General features: G+C 39.0%; 2 protein-coding genes across 2 annotated transcripts in view; both read right to left on the minus strand.

Moving 5' to 3' along the window:
- Positions 1–5,203, minus strand: part of LOC128474619 (transient receptor potential cation channel subfamily V member 1-like) — a 29,686-nt gene extending 24,483 nt beyond the window's left edge. The window contains exon 1 of the mRNA XM_053456985.1: positions 4,579–5,203. The gene's annotated coding sequence lies outside the window, so the exon portion shown is untranslated. The remainder of the gene's footprint in view (positions 1–4,578) is intronic.
- Positions 1–18,664, minus strand: part of LOC128474621 (polyubiquitin-C) — a 92,233-nt gene that overhangs the window by 28,659 nt on the left and 44,910 nt on the right. The window lies entirely within an intron of this gene.

Consider the following 18,664-nt stretch of genomic DNA (forward strand, 5'->3'; position numbering starts at 1 on the left):
TGGTGTGTGTTTGTTTGTCAGTGTGGCAGAGCCTGTCCTTGCATCTGTGTTTGGGTGTCCGTGTGGCAGAGCCTGTCCTTTAATTTTTACATATGCCCTCCTGAATTTGTCGTCACTTCTAGGCCCAGAGATCAGTGTGAGGAAAAGTAAAGGTCTTGTGTTATTTACTCTATTTCAATCTACGTATCTTATTAAAAAGGATTGGTCTCAGAAACTTGGATGTTGGTTCTTCAGAGTTTGTGAAACCCAATTCCTGATTTCATTATACAGGGAACTATTCCTCTTTAGTTTCACAGTCCTTCCCCGCTATGGGAGAACCTTTTACACACTCACTGGCAGGCCAAGTGGTATTCAACTTTGCACCATAGTCATATGCAACTGTATGTATTATTTTTAATCTAGGATGAGGTATTCATTGCGTGATCTAATGCTAGGATGATTGTGTGGTATTATTGGCCAAAAGTTTTTTTGAAGTTTCTAATTTCCTTTAGGAAGAATATTGTGAAGAATAATGCTATCACTGTTTTGTTGCACTGAATAAAATTAAACGTTCTCATCTAAATGTTTTTGCAGTAGCAAATGTTTTGATTCCATTATGTCTAATCTAATTAACTTATTTTAACACTTTTGGTTTCTGGGATTTTAATAATAATGTGATAAAAAGAAAAAAATATAGTTATTTGGTTGGCCAATAGTGTGACTCCGGTATATATAATGGGTTGCTTGACCACTTGATTTGGGGCTGGTGTCCAAATGTTTCCAGGGCTGCTTTTCATTCCCAGTCCGACTCTGGCCCTAACCCAAGAAATGCATGTATCCAACTGCTTTCTCTTTTGATGTAATTTTTGAAAATCATGCAACTTACATGCATATTATACAAATTTGATTTTGCATACTTTCAATACAAAAGTAAAACATTTTTAACCTTCTTACACTGTTACAAAGTCAGTTTATGTTTCTTATCAGGACAGGAACTGTTATTGATGTTGAAAAAAGACAGAGGCCCATCAGGTTCATCCCACTGTTGATCCAGAAGGCAAAAACAGCACACTGAAGAGATTCCAATTGTGCTTCAAAAAGGGAAAACTCCTTCCTGACTCCAAAAATGATTGCTCAATGGGTCACCAAGCTACGACTAATCATGCCTTTATTAACTTTATAACCTTGAGTATTCTTTTTTGCTAATAATAACAACTCATTCTGTCCATATTTAAAGGCATAAGTTGCATTAGATAGCACACACAACTTCGGTAGGCAGTGAAATCCCCATCTTTGTTGTTCATACTATAAAGAATTATTTTTACTGTTTAAGGTAAAAATTCATTTCTCAATGACTCAATGCATAACATCTTATTCTTCCTATTGTACTATATACTATTTGGGCCAAATGGTTCTTATCTGCCGTCACATTCTATATGTTTATTAATAGAAACAGGTCATCAGAGAGAAGCTTGTATTTTCTTCAAATATATCTATATAATGTTCCTATGCCGCTTATTAGCTATTTTTCTAGTGTAAAATTCCCCTTATTTGTAGCATATTACTGCACATTTTCAAGCTCCAGAGCGTCCTTTTAACAACAGGCACCCAGAATTGTACTGCATTTTCAAGGTGGGGCCTTACTATTGAAATATACAAAGACAGCTGACTGATGCTCAACACTGTTGTTTATTTCTACTTCATTCTCATTTTAATGATTTCCCTAAGGTAATCATCCAAACATGACTGTGATGTACCTATGTAGGTGGAGCTGTGATGTCACAAAATTGTCTAGCGTTACAAGAACTTCAGCAAGTACCGATACCATGACTGGGTCCTTTATGTGATCATATAGGGAAATGTCTGACATGTGCTTTGTAGGGGACTGTCTATTCTGTGTTGAGTAGAATGTAGAAACATAGAATTTGAGAGCAGAAAAGAACCACTCAGCCCATCCGTTCCACCATTTTCTGTTTTTATGCTTGTTGTGAAGACAACATTAATCAATCCTTGGTCTTGTCTTAGATTCCCATGCAAGGTTTAATTCCATTTCATCAACATCTACCACTTTTGCTGGGAGTCTGTTCCATGTATCTACCACCCCCTCAGTAAAACTTCCTTACATTACATTACATCTAAGTACCTACTTTACTGAACTTTTACTGAAAGTTGTCAGACCTCAACAGCAAGCAACACTCCCTGATTGTTACCATCTGTCACAGTTCAATGTCTTACCCTGGTTCTCCTCTCGAAAGAAACTGGCAAATATCCACCTCCTTAACAACTTATATAGTTATCTTAGTTCATGATTAAAAAATGTAGTCATGCAGTATACTATCACCCAAGAGTCTAGAACCCTGAGGTTTCTCCCTTTCATGCTAACAAAACTGGAATATATATTGTAGAAGGTCTGAAGGTCTTTTTGGCATCATTAAGTATTGTAAAGGGGAAGCCCTATAAGAATCATGTGCTAGTAGGGTCGAACTGGCCCTGCATAATGCATTACTGAATAATTGGGATGACATTCATGAAATCTCCCCACATTACCTATGCATCTGATTGAGCCCTTCATGCAGGATAAATTCATTAAAGCTGCCCTTTTATAATGCAAGCTAAACTTGATGAGTTGGAATGTTTACATGGCCTCCGAGTCCACAGGTTAAAAATGCATGTTGGAAAACAGACACAATGTGTAAAAATAGCTTCTGATTATATCATTGTAGAGACAATTAACTTGGCTATAGTTGCATGACTTATGGGCAGGGCTGGACAAATCTCCACATATTTTGGACATACCTAACTCCTGGGATTTGTCCAGCTCTGCTCTTATGCTCCTGAGAAATTGATTTATATATATATATACTGCATATAAATATATATACTTACATTCATACTAACCATCACTGAAAATCAACCTGATTTTATTAAAAATAAAAAAGGTCACATGACAGTGTCAGTGCCACTCTGAATAGAGAAGTGCTAACAACTGAGGCACTGCAGCATTTTGGACTGCAAAACAATATGGAAGTGTTGGAAAAATAATAAATAATTAACACAAATACTTATTGACAAAATGCTCATAAATAATTAACACCAATAACAATAGTTCATTTACACAAATAAGTATTAGTAACACACTTGAATGTATATGGTTCTGCCAAATAAGAAACTGAATCAGTACGTGGAAGGATCTGGGATTTCAGGGGTTAATAATACCTGTGGCTTTTGTTACCGCAGTGGCAAGACGATTGCATCGCCTTTTCGCACTGCTATAGAAAGGTTTTGTTTCCAGCTTCTGTTGTATGTACAAAATACCAAACATGGAAATCAAGGAGCACACAAATTCCTCTGTTTAACCAGATTTTGGTAAGCAAGTTGTGTCAGGTTCCCACTGCAATTCCTAGGCTGACCATAAGATCATCTTCATGCATTCAAGAGACATTTTTGACTACAATGAAGGCTCACTTAAAGTTAAACATATAAATAATGCAGATCAGGAGTTTAGAACTGTGTGAAAATACTAATCATTCGTGTTCCAGGTCCCCAGGGGCTACTACAGGCAATACACACACTGTATGGTTTACAGTTATGGTAAATGGAGGCAAAGCTGTTGTTTGCTCTGATAAACCTAAAGCAGAATTCAGTTTCCTGCCCACTCATATGTGACTTTGCTAACACACAGTAGAATAATCTTGCTACTATATACACCCTCAGAGCTTTTACTTGGGGCACTTGCAATTAATTGTTACAAAGCAAAATATGTTGTTCTCTGATGGACTACTCTATGACACTGTGTGTCTTTAAAGTGTGTACTTTACAATATTTTATGATATGGTAAGTTCAGTGCACTTAAGTTACTAGTTCCAAGCAGAACTGCAGTGTATGGACACACCCTATCTTGCAATGTAAGGCTTTAGTACAGTAATGGTACCTTAATTACAAATATTTCCAAGATTTTTGAGAAAATCTAGATAGCTCCATGAACTTTTAAGAAAGCAATATGCATTTCATGATGAAATAATGACTAATAGGGGCAATGGAAGACTTGTAGGGCTAAGAAATCTCCCTGTAGACCACAGGGGGGACATACAGTCAAAAGAGGGGGCACCAAGGAAGGCAGAAAAAGCCTTTATTTCGGATTATTTACATACTAGGTATAACAGATTATCACTCTCAAAGATTTTGAGATGTTTTTGGACATGATGCCATAAATTTCCAAAAGATCTGAGGACTTTTCAAACCAGGCTTCTGGGAGTCAGAACCCACCCATTCATGGCGCAGGTTAACCAGACATTAAAGAAAGTCATGTAGAATAAACTCTAAAATGTATTTCTCCTGATCACCATCAAACCTTCGTAAACTCCTCACATTTAGTTATATTCTATATGTAACAGTATCCTTATTTCAAAACATTGACAAGAAAACGTTTTTTTAGACCAAATACAAAATTCCTTCTCTACAATCTCTACATTCACAATCCACTTGATGCCATGTTCTAAACTACTTACTAATAAGCTTAATATTCCTCCTTGTGTCTGAAGAGGATACACAAGTAAAACACATATCAACTATGGAATAAAAAAAGGAAAGTCTACTTACTGTAACAAAAATGACTGATTGTCCCAGTCCTGGCAGATACAAAGTCACACAATGATCAGGTCTTCAGCACTGTTGAATCACAGATGAAGATCCAATGCAGAGCAATTGTAAATTCCAGTGTCTAGAAACCCCTTCTACAAGCCTTTGCTTGCCATTGGATGGACTGACTGTCTTTTCAAGTCACGTTGCAAAAGTAGTTCCCTTTAACCCTTTGCGCTGAAGAGAGAAGTGTTTGGATGATGGACTGATATTATGTGTAAGTGGCATTTTATTGTTAGATGTTCCAGATCATCTATTAATTTTAAGTATTTTAAGTCCTTGCCAAAGCTGTTTTCCAACAAACTCTGCAGACACCAAACACAACAGCCAGTGTTTCTTCTGCAGGATCCTTCTTTTCTCCTCCTCCACTTTTATACCTCCCATTTTCCATCAATGTGCCCCTTTTTCTTCAGACCATCACAAGCCCTCCCTTTCTTCTCTATCCACTCAACCATTGTACTGTGCCTCTCTTTTATCCTGTGTGCTTGCATTAGCTTCAGTAACACTCTGTATTTGTTCCTCTCTGTACACTGTGGTTATTCGTTTGGCATTTACATTTCTGAACACTATGCATTAATCTTGTGGTCTTCTTTACACCATATCTTCAATGTAAAGGAAGCATCTGTCACAAAATAACAAGAGATATATATGTCTGCAAAAATATGTTTACTAGGTCTCAGAACCACCCATACAGTGCTGAGTATTAAGATAAGGATTCACCCTCCACCCTGCTGACAAAATGAGGAACTGAGAACCACCATGTGCCACCACTACATTAACAATCATAGAGAACAGATCAGGGTTTATTAACCACTGGGGCAACTGTGTCTGATAACAGGTTATATTTTGCTGTTGAACCAAAAGCTTGGTGTACAGCATGATGTGGAAGTCAATGCAGTTAACTTCCTGGAAATGTGTCCCTTTAAACAGCTCAGCAAGTCACAAAGCAAGATCAAGAAGTAATTTTACAAAGATGTTTTTTAAAAAAAACTTACCATGCCCCAATCAAGTGTTCATTCCTTCATTGCCCAAGTCATTCTGGCTTCTGTTATCCTTACTTAGCTTCTGTCATCTGAAAAGCTGCTGTAGCATTATCTTTTCTCTTGAAGCATGCAGCAGTGACCTGCCTCTAAGAGTCCAGACATGTCTTAGGTCTACAAGCAGGAGACCCTCATTGGACAGCACTCAACTGTATATCCCGGAATGCACAGAATGAGTTACTTCTTCTTCTGTAAAATAGCTAGCTTTATTCAGCCTCATCCTTCCTAATTTTATCATCACATTATTACTTCTTTTTTTTCTAGATTTTCTTCCTCTAGTTATTATATGCAATTGCATCATTAATATATTCATGTTTGATTATCTAGCATCTATCTATTCCCCAAACTATCCATTTGTTTGATCAGTGCAGAGCCAGCAGTGTTTGGTAGTACACAGCTATCTCACTGCAAACACAGGAAAGAGCATGGTGTTAGAATGATGTGCAAATAAGCAGCTCTGCAAATAGAACAGATGTATTATGTAGTATACAGGGAATGGAGATTTAACAAACACAGCATTACTTATGTCTCAGTTCCAGCTGATGAGCATCAATCTCATATTTTTGGAGTCTATGGACATATATTTTTCAGCCAAAGTGAACCTGTGTTCTATCCCTTATAACATTCGCTAAATGGATATCATGTTTATTGTCTTTTTAATATGTATTGAGGTTAAAATAATGCTATGGTGATTGTACCTAATTTACCATTTGAACACACTTTACTGTGTGTTTTAATCAGCTTTCTGCCATAGCTGATGAAATATTAGGTGGACCCAGAACAGTCCTAGAATTTATAGTGCCCAAGGCAAACTCCTCCTGCATGGAGGTATAGCTGGCCTTTGGTGTGCTTGAACCAAAACAATGCTTCAATATAAAGAATGATCATATACAACTGGACCTTGGTCCGTTCAGGGTATTTATTACAGACCAGGATTGATCAGCGGGGGAACTGTACAAAATATACTCACTGAGCCTGGGTATATCAGTGTAATCAAATCATGAGGTGGTGTGCTGTAAATGGCCTGGCTTATTTGTGATGCCCTTCACTAAACATGCTTGCTTTGATCTTTTTGCATGGCTGGACCTGTCTAATAACAGTATCACTTTTACCTTAAACTATAAGGTTTTGCTGGACTAATTAACCAAAGTAAGTTGACTGCTGCTGTAATCACTAATTTGCAGTGATCCGGAAGCAGATCTGTCGGTAGTATAACCATATATCTTTACTAAATTAAAAATCCATGAGATTTAAGCACACATACCATTAAATGCTGCCCTCATTGTGATTTCTCAACAACAGTATATGCTTTATGTCTGCTATTCACAGTTTTGTGTAATTATCACACAGGAAGTGGTAATGTTCTCCCCTAGGTACAGGAAAAGTGTTGAATCAGTAAAAAATATTGCCTTTTCAAGTTAATGGAGACACTTAGCCCTAAAACACCTCTCTTTCTCTCTGGTTAATTTATATTTTATTAGGTTGGATTATCCCATATTGTTAATAGCATCATTGAAGGGATTATTATGTAATTTATGTAGGAGTTGTGGGAATAACAAAAAGGCAGTGTTTGACCCACACCAAATACATAATTATTGTTATGATAAGGACATGCAAAATATCACAGAGAGGTTCTTATTTTTCTTACACAACAATATTTACAGTAAATATTATTTTACATATTTAATTATGGGAAATGTAGGCATACCTACAGCACTAGGATTAAGTGGTCATCTACTACCCCATCTACATTTAAGGTGAACTGTCACATTGTAGGTTACAATACATGTATCCTGCTTTCTTTCCCCTTTCACTAAAGTATCAACACAATAATATTTCTGTAGTTTCCTGTTGTCTTCATGTGATAGCTAGCATCATGCCCCATCACCATTTGTTTTAAACTGGTGTTTCACCATATATTTATGATAATAGCCTTAGAACCCTGTTACAACTTCCTACATGTCCAAACCAGATGCCTCAGAGGGAAACATGGAATACAACTTTTAACAGAAAAGAGCTACTAAACCACAACACATGTATTATAAACATTGGAAACAAGAAGTGAATTTGTAATTGTTGCCATAGTATTCAAGGAAAAAGCAAAAGTGTGTCAAAGAAGTATCTATGGTTCTTATAATATGTGTGATTTAGAAGCTATATGAAAAAAGTATCAGTTTACTTCTAAATCCACGGAAAGGATACAATAGAGAGAGGGATCTCAATGAGTTAGGGTTCCAACCAGTAAAGTATTCTGTCCCAAGCTGACTAGGCCTGGGGCTCCAGGTCCAGGAGGCAACAATCCTTCTGCTACATAAAATGGTGCCTGATCTCCCATTTCTTTCAGGCTGCCTAATATCCCCTCTGAAGCATAAAAGGGCAGCAAATCCTCTGCCGCATTAAAAAAGAGCCTGATCGTTGTCTTGGGCAAGCACTCACTGTTTAATGAGCTAGTTAAAAGGGAGATCACCGATCTCCTCAACCAGCCTGCTAAGACTATGAAGGACTATGCCACGTCAGCATAGTCTCCTTAGTTAATTTTAGCGTCATGTGTCCTTAGAAGGCAAAGCGCCTTGATATGACATCATATACTGGTGTTCACCAGTAACAACTGCAGTGTGGAGGGGGTAGCTGGTGGCACTTCCCTGGGTTAGGCCTAGGGCAGTTCTGAAGGTAAATACACCAGGGCTTATAACTAAGTTTCCCTTCACCTTAAATTCCCATTATTATCCTGCCCTTGGGGCCACCATAAACAAAATCATAAAAGTCAATAAAAGGTCATATATGCAGAAATGCTGGTGATTGCCATGCGGTCTGCATTCCTGCCAGACGTGTTTCAGTATTGAAATAGAATCATCAAGGACAATGATAAAATATTTTCATTGATTGTCCCGGCTATGCCTTTGGTGAATGTAATGGCTGAAAATATAAACCTGAATAATTAAATAATGGAACATTAATTCAAATAAATAATATCACAAATGAGAGATGGTTTCATTGTTGGATTTCATTACTAAATTATCTCAGATGGCATATTCCTCTTTGGAAACTTAATATGGTTTTATTCTTTAGATTTGCAAAGGTTTGAAGCTCTAAAGAGCTTTGTGCAGAAATAGAACACAATTATATGTAGAAGCCTGTTGTAGCCCACTGAAATTATGGAATTAACTATAGAAGATTTTAATCTAAATTGGCATAAAGACGTTCTTAGGTTGGTGGATTTGATGGATAGGGATAAGGTTATTTTTTTTTACCCAGTTACAACTAGAAAAACATCTCTCATCAAAGAAAATCTTCTCTTATTTAAGATTAACATATTATATACTTCAACATGAACCTAAATATGTTTACTAAATATTATTTACTAGAAAGTAGTTTTCACCAAGTTTGTTGGGATCATTCTTAAATTAAATTAAACCAATTTGTTACAGGTTTCTTTTAATTAACTAATTCAAGAAGTGGGGGATACCTAACATATAGTCTGTGGGGTTTGTTTTACACACATTGTGCTTCTGTTATGAAATTTACAGCTGCTGGTTTGTTGGATTGTTTGGGGGCTAAAAGGCCATATTTGAGATTTTTAGTTTTTAGTTTGAGATTTTTAGTTTTTCTATGTGAAATTTTGAAATCGGGTGAAAACATTTTTGTACCCAACTCAGAAGGAGCAAGTTACATGAAAGCCTGGCCTTTCTACAAGAAGGGATTTGCTCTAGCATCATTAAGAGTTACCGACACAGATTGTAGGTTTTCCAGGGCAATCTGGACAGTGGAATTTGGTGTCTGTTCTTTGCCCCCTGATGTAGCATACTCTGCATCTTTGGGGGGTTCAGCTTCTTTTCTGTAGGAGGGATTTTAAAAGTAAAATTGGTAGCCCCAACTCTGCTTTCCCCTATCATCACCAGGAGACCAGGTGCATCCTGGTACCAGATCCCTGAAATGACCTGGAGCTGAAACTTCAAAAAAGATAGTTTCATTACGGGGTTTTGTGCAACAAAAAAAAACATTGCAGGTAGCAATTTGCATCAGATAAATTGCAAGCTTCGTGTACCATGCCTCTGTCTTCCTCATTATGAGGTACGGCTGTAGCAGCTGATCTGACAAATCAACCCCACCCATGTTTGTATAATAGGCCCTGATGTACACGGGCTTCCTCATAACCTCAGCTCTGCTACGGACAGAAATCTCCACAGTGCTCTCATTGTGGATCATGCGCAGCACGCATACTTCCTTTACATTCCAGAACTTCAATGACAAGAGCTCCTCTTGGTGTAGAGATGTGGTCTCGTCCTTTTGTAGCTGGGTTTGTGCCAGATTTTGTGGGAAACCCACAAGGTTCTTTCGTATGGTACCACAAGCTACTGTGTCAAAACAATACATTAGCTTGAAAAAAGGTACACTTGTATAGAAGTTGTCTACATACTAGCGGTAGCCTTTGTTCATAAGGGGGAATATTAGGGCTCTAACAAATTTTACACTGGTTCCCAGGGTAACCTGGAGGGTCAAAGTGGCTATCCTTTCTGTCATATACATGGAATGCCTGAGCCTCGCTTTATGATAAAGTTGATACATCTTCACTCCATGCCTGCTTCAAACCCAACCTTCCTTTATAATTCATAAGGGATTTATCCACCCAGATATTACTTCCAGATGTATAAACCTCTGGAAACCTGGCAGCGGGTGGGTAATCAGGGGACAAGTTTTATACAGCATGTCAAACTGGGGGTGCTTTCTAGAGCGGCATAGGCTGTTGTAGCTAAAGAGCATGAAATGATAATTTCATATTTTCGCCTAGTCATAGACTGGACATAAATGAGTGCACTACAGATAGGAATGGTGCTCCAATAGCACCCATTAACATTGTGAGTGCCCAGAATTTAAGAAATTCACGTCAATGGGGATCCATGGCTGCGTTGCCCAAAAAGAATCAGGGCTAGCAGCATGGTACTGCTGGGCAAAAAGGTTAGATTGTGAGACTATGTCCCTCTAGACATCATCTCACAAAAAAGATGCACAAACTGCAATGGGGTTGATCCTGTTACACCAATATTAATGCCAGGAATTGCGGTAAAAGAAGGAATAGCTGGCCTATATTGATTAGGCTCTACCCACTCCTCAGCAGCCCCGACACAATTACTTGTGGTAGGGGACCCAGCAGCCACAAATACTTCTTAGAGGTTAATGGCTCTAAGAAGAACCTTTGTGACACTGTAATAACTTAAAAGTGATAAAGTTAAAAACTAACCCTAAAACAATTCATAAAATAAAAAATGAACTCCTAGAAAAATGCACAGTAAAAAAGTGCTGCTGTGCAAGATTACTGTCTATGCGGTGATCAATGGCAAGGGAGAGGTTAATATCAAAGGAATGGCTCTTATAACAGCCTTCAAATATTTTATTATAATTGATACAAAGTTATACATGCTCTCAAAGAAGTATCTGTCTCACTAAAAGCAAGTGCAGGAGAGAAGCAGATCCATACTGGTCAAATGATGATCTGAACGCTGGGGGTGTTAACCACTGGATCATGACATCCAGCAATGCTCCCCAAACCCGTGATTGCTGTGCGCTGCCATATTGAAACACTGCGTGTATTTCAAATAGGGTGACACACTGCCAGTGAAAATACAGTGTGAAGTTGAGGATGGGATTGGACTTTTAACCATATTATTGATGGTTATGTGGGACTGCGAACACAAAATTTTATGTAAGGATTTAAAATTTTTGTATACTGAACTAAAATATTATATTAAGTGCTGGTTCGTCTATTATCTTATCAGCGACTGTTTCGAAGGAAGCAATAATGGTGGCCAAAGGGTCCAAGAACGACATAAAAGAGCACAAGGCCGGCCCGACAATGGAGCCAAGTGGCTCAACGGCTCCAGGCGGCACTTTTGAAGGGGCGGCACTTCGCCGCCCCAAGCCCCTTTTTTTTTTTTTTTTTTTAAGCGAAAGAGAGAGAAAGGGGCGCCAAAGGTCAGTACCCGCTCGGCGCCCCTCTCTCTCTCCTCTGCGGCGAGTCTCCCTGTTCGGTCTCGGTGCCGGCTTGTAATGCTGAGTGCCGGAAGATTTCCGGCGCTCAGCATTACAAGCCGGAACCAAGACCGAACAGGAAGACTCGCCGCAGGACTGCTGAAAGGTAAGTACGGGGGGGGTAGATAATGGGGGGGGTGGCAGGGACAGAGGGAGAGGAAGGGTAGATAAAGGGGGGGGCGGCATTTTAAAATTCGCCCCAGGCGGCATTTTGCCTTGGGCTGGCCCTGAAAGAGCAGTAAGCTCTGAATTTCCATATATGCAGGTATGGTTGATACTTTTATTGTGCCATGAGATTCTTTGTATTTCTTATATTTTACATGTATATATATATATACACATTACTGAACTGCATTGGATACTCCCTTGCTGTGTACATGAGAGTTAAGTATAATACATCTTTGGTGTGATTATAATGTGCAATCTGGTGTGATTATAATGTGCAATCTGGTGTGATTATAATGTGCAATCTGGTGTGATTATAATGTGCAATCTGGTGTGATTATAATATGCACCCTCCCATGCTGTTAGTTGTAAATTGGTAATTGTGTGCATATCTCCTTTTTCTTTCCAGTTTTATATAAGCAGCCTGGATATAGAAGAGTCACAAACAAAGAAAAGGAATCCCAGCACTCCAATATAGAAGAGTGGCATGTGTCTGTCTTTATTAGCCGAGATTTAGCCAGGATGTATTGCCCTTCAACATTTCACTGTCCAGGAGCTCATCTTGGAAGCGTGTTGGTTATATACTGATCAGCCATAACATGACCACCTGCCTAATATTGTGTAGGTCCCCCTTTTGCCGCCAAAACAGTCCTGACCTGTCGAGGCATGAACTTCACTAGACCTCTGAAGGTGTGCTGTGGTATCTGGCACCAAGACGTTAACAGCAGACACTTTGATAGTGTAAGTTGCGAGGTGGGACCTCCATGGATGCATCCTGGTGCCATGTGTACTCTAGGTAAGTGAAGCACCTGGCCATCCACATCATGCAAAATAAAACATGATCCATCAGACCAGGCCAACTTCTTCCATGGTCCAGTTCTTATGCTCACATGCCCATTGTAGGTGCTTTCAGCAGTGGGCAGGGGTCAGCATGGGCCCCCTGACTGGTCTGCAGCTACGCAACCCCATACACAACAAACTGTGATGCACTGTGTGTTCTGATACCTTTCTATTAGAACCAGCATTATTCTTTTCACAAATTTGTCTGTTGGATCACAACGCTGTTCTTCTGAGCCATTTCCTTTCCCATGCCTTGTACCTCTGGCAAGAGCAAGATCAGCGTAAGAATTCGCTGTTGCAGCAATTGATTGGTGTAAGATGGGACAGATAAAAGGGAGGTAACAGTAGAGAGAGGCTATTTTTAACATCAAGAGGCCATAACAATGCAACTCCAACAGAATTATACATTGGTATGGTATATCTATATTATACTAAACTACTGTTTATTTTGAAAACTGTTTTTTATGTACTACCATTTTGTATGTCTCGTTTTATATCTATTTTTATATAAAACGTACTTTGACCTTTTACCCAGATTAAATATTAATCTGCCTTTGCTCTCTAATTGAACTGGATATAGTCCTTTATACCAGGTTACCAGGGTGATTAGATTATCATAGCAAATCTTTTTACTAGATTGGGTTTTGCAGCATAATTGATAAAATGTATATTGTTGGTCAACTAAGCCTTCCAATGAATTTTTTTACTGGAAATTTGGGGTGACTGGTATGGGTTAGTGGTGGTTGCTTTCATGTGGGGAAAGTGACAAATGCATTGGAAGTTAACCTTTTCACACTCAAATTCATGTCACGGGCTGGCCGATAGCTTGTCCGTGACAATGTATATAAAATAATCTTTAAAGTACTGAGTATGAACTAAAGCAGGATATTATATCCTATATGAATCAACCATCGGTGAACTAGACCTCACATGCTAAAGAGTTATGATACTTCTCATAGGGATGCAAGGTGGAAATGAACCTCAGAGAATCCAATAGACAAGTTTTTGTCCACAAGCTTCTCAGAGATTGCAGGATTGGTGATCACGGAGCAGCCCTGGCACTTTCAGGCAAGCAGCTTCCTGATGATACAGGCGGGGCCCATAGCTGGATATGTGCGTTTGTTTACAAAGCGTGTGTCCAATCATATCCAGCCACTGGCTTTATGCTGCAGCAGGTTGGGTAAGTATAGGGCACTGATGGCCCGGTGTGCCAGATGACTAGTTCTTTGGTATATGGGGAATCAGTGGGGGGCTGGCAATGGGGAAAGGAGATAACTGCCTCCTGGGCTAGTCTGATTTAGGGATTGGGGGCTGTTACCAAGGTCTTATTGTATCATTTTCTTGCAGTAGCACCTAAGAAAACTAGGGTAACTAGAATACCAATTCTGTGTCGTCTCTTTTTGTAAATAGGTTTTGGACTAGATTGGATAGTAAGCACTGAGTGTTTTATCTGCCATATGTGAGCTGCTAAATTACTGGGACACTTGGCTGGATTTGCTTCCCAGGTTATGTTGCTATATGTCCCCTGTGGCAGACTTTTCTGAGCCTTCACATCCTCAATACTTACAAGCTTATATGAACTATCCCTGAGCTATAAGGGAGCTAGTGAGCAATAGACGGGTACACTCTGCTTACTCAACATGTAAGACTTTGGCTCCGTTTTAACAATGAATAATTCCACTTAGAGAATTACTTTTATTGAGTGACTGACTCATTGAACCGGTAGTGCTGAGTTCAGCACCTAAAACTGCTTCATTAGCCTTCGTGTAAATGATGAACTATCAATTTAATATGGATTTGAGCACTTTTAACAACTACCAGCTGTAATTTCTGAATTCAGAACACATCTCTGCACATAATAATTGATTAATATATTAATGTAATCAAGGAAACTGTATAATTCCATTTGGTATATATGTACAGTGATATAATAAACATTGAGAAATGCTTCAGTAAATCTACACTCATTTTGCGACATTAAGTTACCCAGAATGCAGGAGGATTTATTGGACCCTGACATCTCTTTGACATCATGGAGGATAACTTTTCAAGAAGTAGAGATACCGGGCAAAGCCTGGTGACACCAGGACATGCTGAAAAAACAAACATCTGGTATTAATTATTTCCATCTGCAGAGGACATTGGAGGTTGGAATATACTACAAATCTATCTATTTCCCATATCCTGTGTGACTGTGAGATCTAACACAAACTTCTCTGGCAGTAGATGATCACGTCTGTATGAACTAGGCTGGATGATAATTGTGAATGTTTCCAGAGCTTCTAGAAATGATGTTATTTCCTGATTTAACAGGCATGGTAAAATCCGGAAAAAAAACAGATTTGGCCACGTGGAAATAGGTCATGTGTAACATCACCTAAAGGAATATGGGACATAAAAATACAAGAATAGTGGATTTAGCTTGTACTTGGCATTCCTTTTACCTTCATATAATGTGGCATTTCTACAACTAAGAATACGTTTTATATGCATATGAAACTCGATCATTTTGATGCAAAATACATCTCACAGGGAATGGTTATTTTTGTTAGTATTCTTGCCACTTGGATTGCAGGCATTCAAGGCACTCTAAGAATACTAGACTGCGGGGATGTTGCTTGGTTCTTAAAAGGTCTGGCTCCAATAGAAGTTGTCAAACTTGGAGATTTGGGGCTCCCCACCAAAACAAACAGGACTTCAGCCCCCTTAGCACACCACTAGATAGGCCGCAGCTAGGTAAACACATGCAGACAATCTCACAGGATATGTAGATTAACGGAACAGCCTCCTCACAACACAAGTTGTAAATTTAAACATGCATGGGGTGGGTATATGGCTATTCCTAATCTAAAGCAAGGAGAGATTAAGGATTGAGTCTTTACATCTGGAAAAACAGACAGATTAGATGGGCCAAATGGTTCACACGTGCTATCGAATTGTATGTTTAGGTTTCTTACCTCTGGTTACACGGGCTCCCTCATCATGTGTGCATATAGCCAAGTTGACATAAATGTATTTTATTTTCCTGAAAAAAATCATAAGACCCATTGACATGATTGCACACCTTAAGGATTCAGTTGAACACCACTGGCAAGTTTAATTCATATTTCACCCCACGCCACTCCCACATCATGTTCCTACTGGATTACTCCACTGTTCAATATCAATCAATCCAAGGAGCATATCTGGGATGTTCCCAGGTGTAATAACCAAGAGGTCACCCCTTCAATCTCTATTTGGAAACTTAAAGGGAGGGGTGCTATTTTGAGAGGACATATACAGGGGTGTGGCAAGAGTAAAAGGGACAAATGCCACCCCCCACCTGAAACTAGATATCAAACTACTGCCCCTGGAGACCCGCTGTGATGATCAGAGTCTCTGCTGCAGAAATTGAGTGTTTCCATATATAAATACATAAATATGGTGATGTAGGAAGCAGAACTGAGGCACTTTAAGGCTGCTAACTGGATATGAAAAGCCATGCATTTTTTATACTTATGTAGTGATGGTGGCCCCACACTGCAGTCCTGGATCTGCCACTAGAGTGATGTATGCAAGAGGACCACTAGGCAAGTCTGCCAGATGGCCAATCCGTGTCTGCTAGGAAGTATACATATGCAAATGGACAGAAACTGAATTTTGTTCCCTGTTCATTTGGTTGGGCTGAAAATCGGGGGCATTTTTAATTCAGGAATTAAATGTGTTGCCCGGTGCATACATTCACTTGCATTCTCTCACCACCATACTGCCATTCAGGTTAGGGCAAAATGACTTCAGTACTTTCAGTGACGGCATGTCCCCCAATTGGAGGATAGGGGAGAGGACGTCACCCAAGCGCTGGGGCTTAGCAGTATTAAAATCTAATTTAACAAAATGTGAGATAGAGCTAAAAGTCAAATGGAGTAGGAGAATGGACATAAGGTACAAAATAAAATGCATTTAAGGAAGGGTAAATATTGGCATGAAGAGACAGAAGAAAATGGACATGTGGAAGAAGACCTTTCTTTACCTTTCAGGGCACGGAGAACTCATTGACAGGGTGGACTGGTCAATGGGCAATGAGCAACAAAGATCAAAAGTCCCAAAAGAAAAGACAAAATAGAGCAAACAGACTATATCAGATAGGCGGAAGGCACTGGCATAACTACAGGGGGGCCCGGGACGAGCCCTGCGACCCTTTCTATCTGTCTCCCCATGCCGTTTCAAAATAGTTTAGAAAGGGCCTTTCCGACCTAGATCGCAACAATCCAGTTCATGCCTCCACATGTAGTAGATAATGGAGAACAACATTGGCAGTGGGGCATGAAAAAGACCGTGGGGTAAAGGCGGGAAAGAAAAGAATAAACAAGTAGCATCAAAGGGGTAATTTAAACAGTATGAATGATGAAAAAATGGAAACTGGTGAAGTGCTGACTGGATTGTAATTACTGAGCCTTAGATTATCAGATTGTGACCTTTATTAAGGGATCAGGACAGGATCAAAAGTACAGAGCTCTAACATTTCAGATGGTGAACGTTATTAAAACTATGCTTCCTCAATTAATTTACAGCTGGATCTTTGGCAATCTACATAGATTTAGGGCTGAGCAGGAGTAAACACTCAGTCCTTATCTTGAAATAATTCACCTCCTTTGTATGACTCATGAGTTCTTCCGCATGAAAAGTCAGAGAGAAATTTTAACTGTGGAATAAAAATTGGGATGTGTGAATGAATTACTGTAATCTGCAACGGTTCCTGTTTAATACTTAGGTATATATATATATATATATACTTCCCTGTACCAGTCTCTGCATTCCATGCTGAGAAACCACCATCAGAATCACAGCAAAAGAATGTATATATATATATATATATATACATTTTTTTGCTGTGATTCTGATGGATATTGTTATCTTTACCAGTAGACAAAGTACAAAGAGCAATGAGCAAAAATGTAATTCAGGGTCAGCAGTATAATCATTTCTGGCAAAGGACTGAAGCAGCAACCAGAATTCCGCAACCAAGCCCAAAGCAATAATGGGTCAATAACTTGAAATTCAAGGCTCACAGTATAAATCACCTCCAAAATCAGGTGCAATGTTCCACTACAGGAGAAAAATATACTTCCTTTATTGTAGACCACACTATGAACCAAAGAACACAAATAACTGTAAATTCAACTTGTTCCAGTGGCTCCCAAGGAAAGAGCATTGTGCAAGAAGTCCAAGGTCCACAGTAGGAATCCTGCCAAACAGGTTTTATGAATTAACCCGGTAATCTGAAATTGAAAATTATTTTGTAACTAAATAATTCTTTCATTTCTGTAATGATTTCTTTACACCAACAGCTGTCAATACACATTGTTATTCTATTTTGATCATATGGTTTCAAATCTTGTTTCCCAATCTGTCAGGAAAAAACATATTTAAAGCAGAAACTATTCTTGTTACAACCAGATAAACCTATACCGAAATTATCAGCTGATGCTGGCAGGCGTTTACAAATGGATGTTCATGTGATGTAGAATTCCAAATGGGAAAAAAGCATTTTTACAAGAGGCAGCCAAGAATGGAAAATTCTCGTTCATGCATATTTGCATCTGTTATATAGTTTATATGAAGTAATCTCTGGAAGGATATTTTGGTGGTGTAGCCAGTTTCATGACTCATTTTTAAATACTTCTGTGCTCTAGTGAAAGGATGTCCATGTTTACAAGTGCATTGTGTAAGGATGCTAATATACTGTATATCTCCTGTGACAAATGGATCATTGCAAATCAACTGTCTCATCATAAAAAATATAAAATACCCCCAACATATCCTGGCATAGGCCAAATACACCTAAAATGGCAAGATCATAGACGCAGCCAGAAAAGCCAGGGGCAGATTGTCCTCTTGGCAGATCACCCCAAGAGGAAGTTGGGAGATGCCTTCACAGGTGCTGTCCACCTTTAAAACATGGATTAGATCTAATATCTCAGCGCTTCACAGCGCGG

This window comes from Spea bombifrons, chromosome 2 (genome assembly GCF_027358695.1).
Source record: "Spea bombifrons isolate aSpeBom1 chromosome 2, aSpeBom1.2.pri, whole genome shotgun sequence".
NCBI lineage: Eukaryota > Metazoa > Chordata > Amphibia > Anura > Pelobatidae > Spea > Spea bombifrons.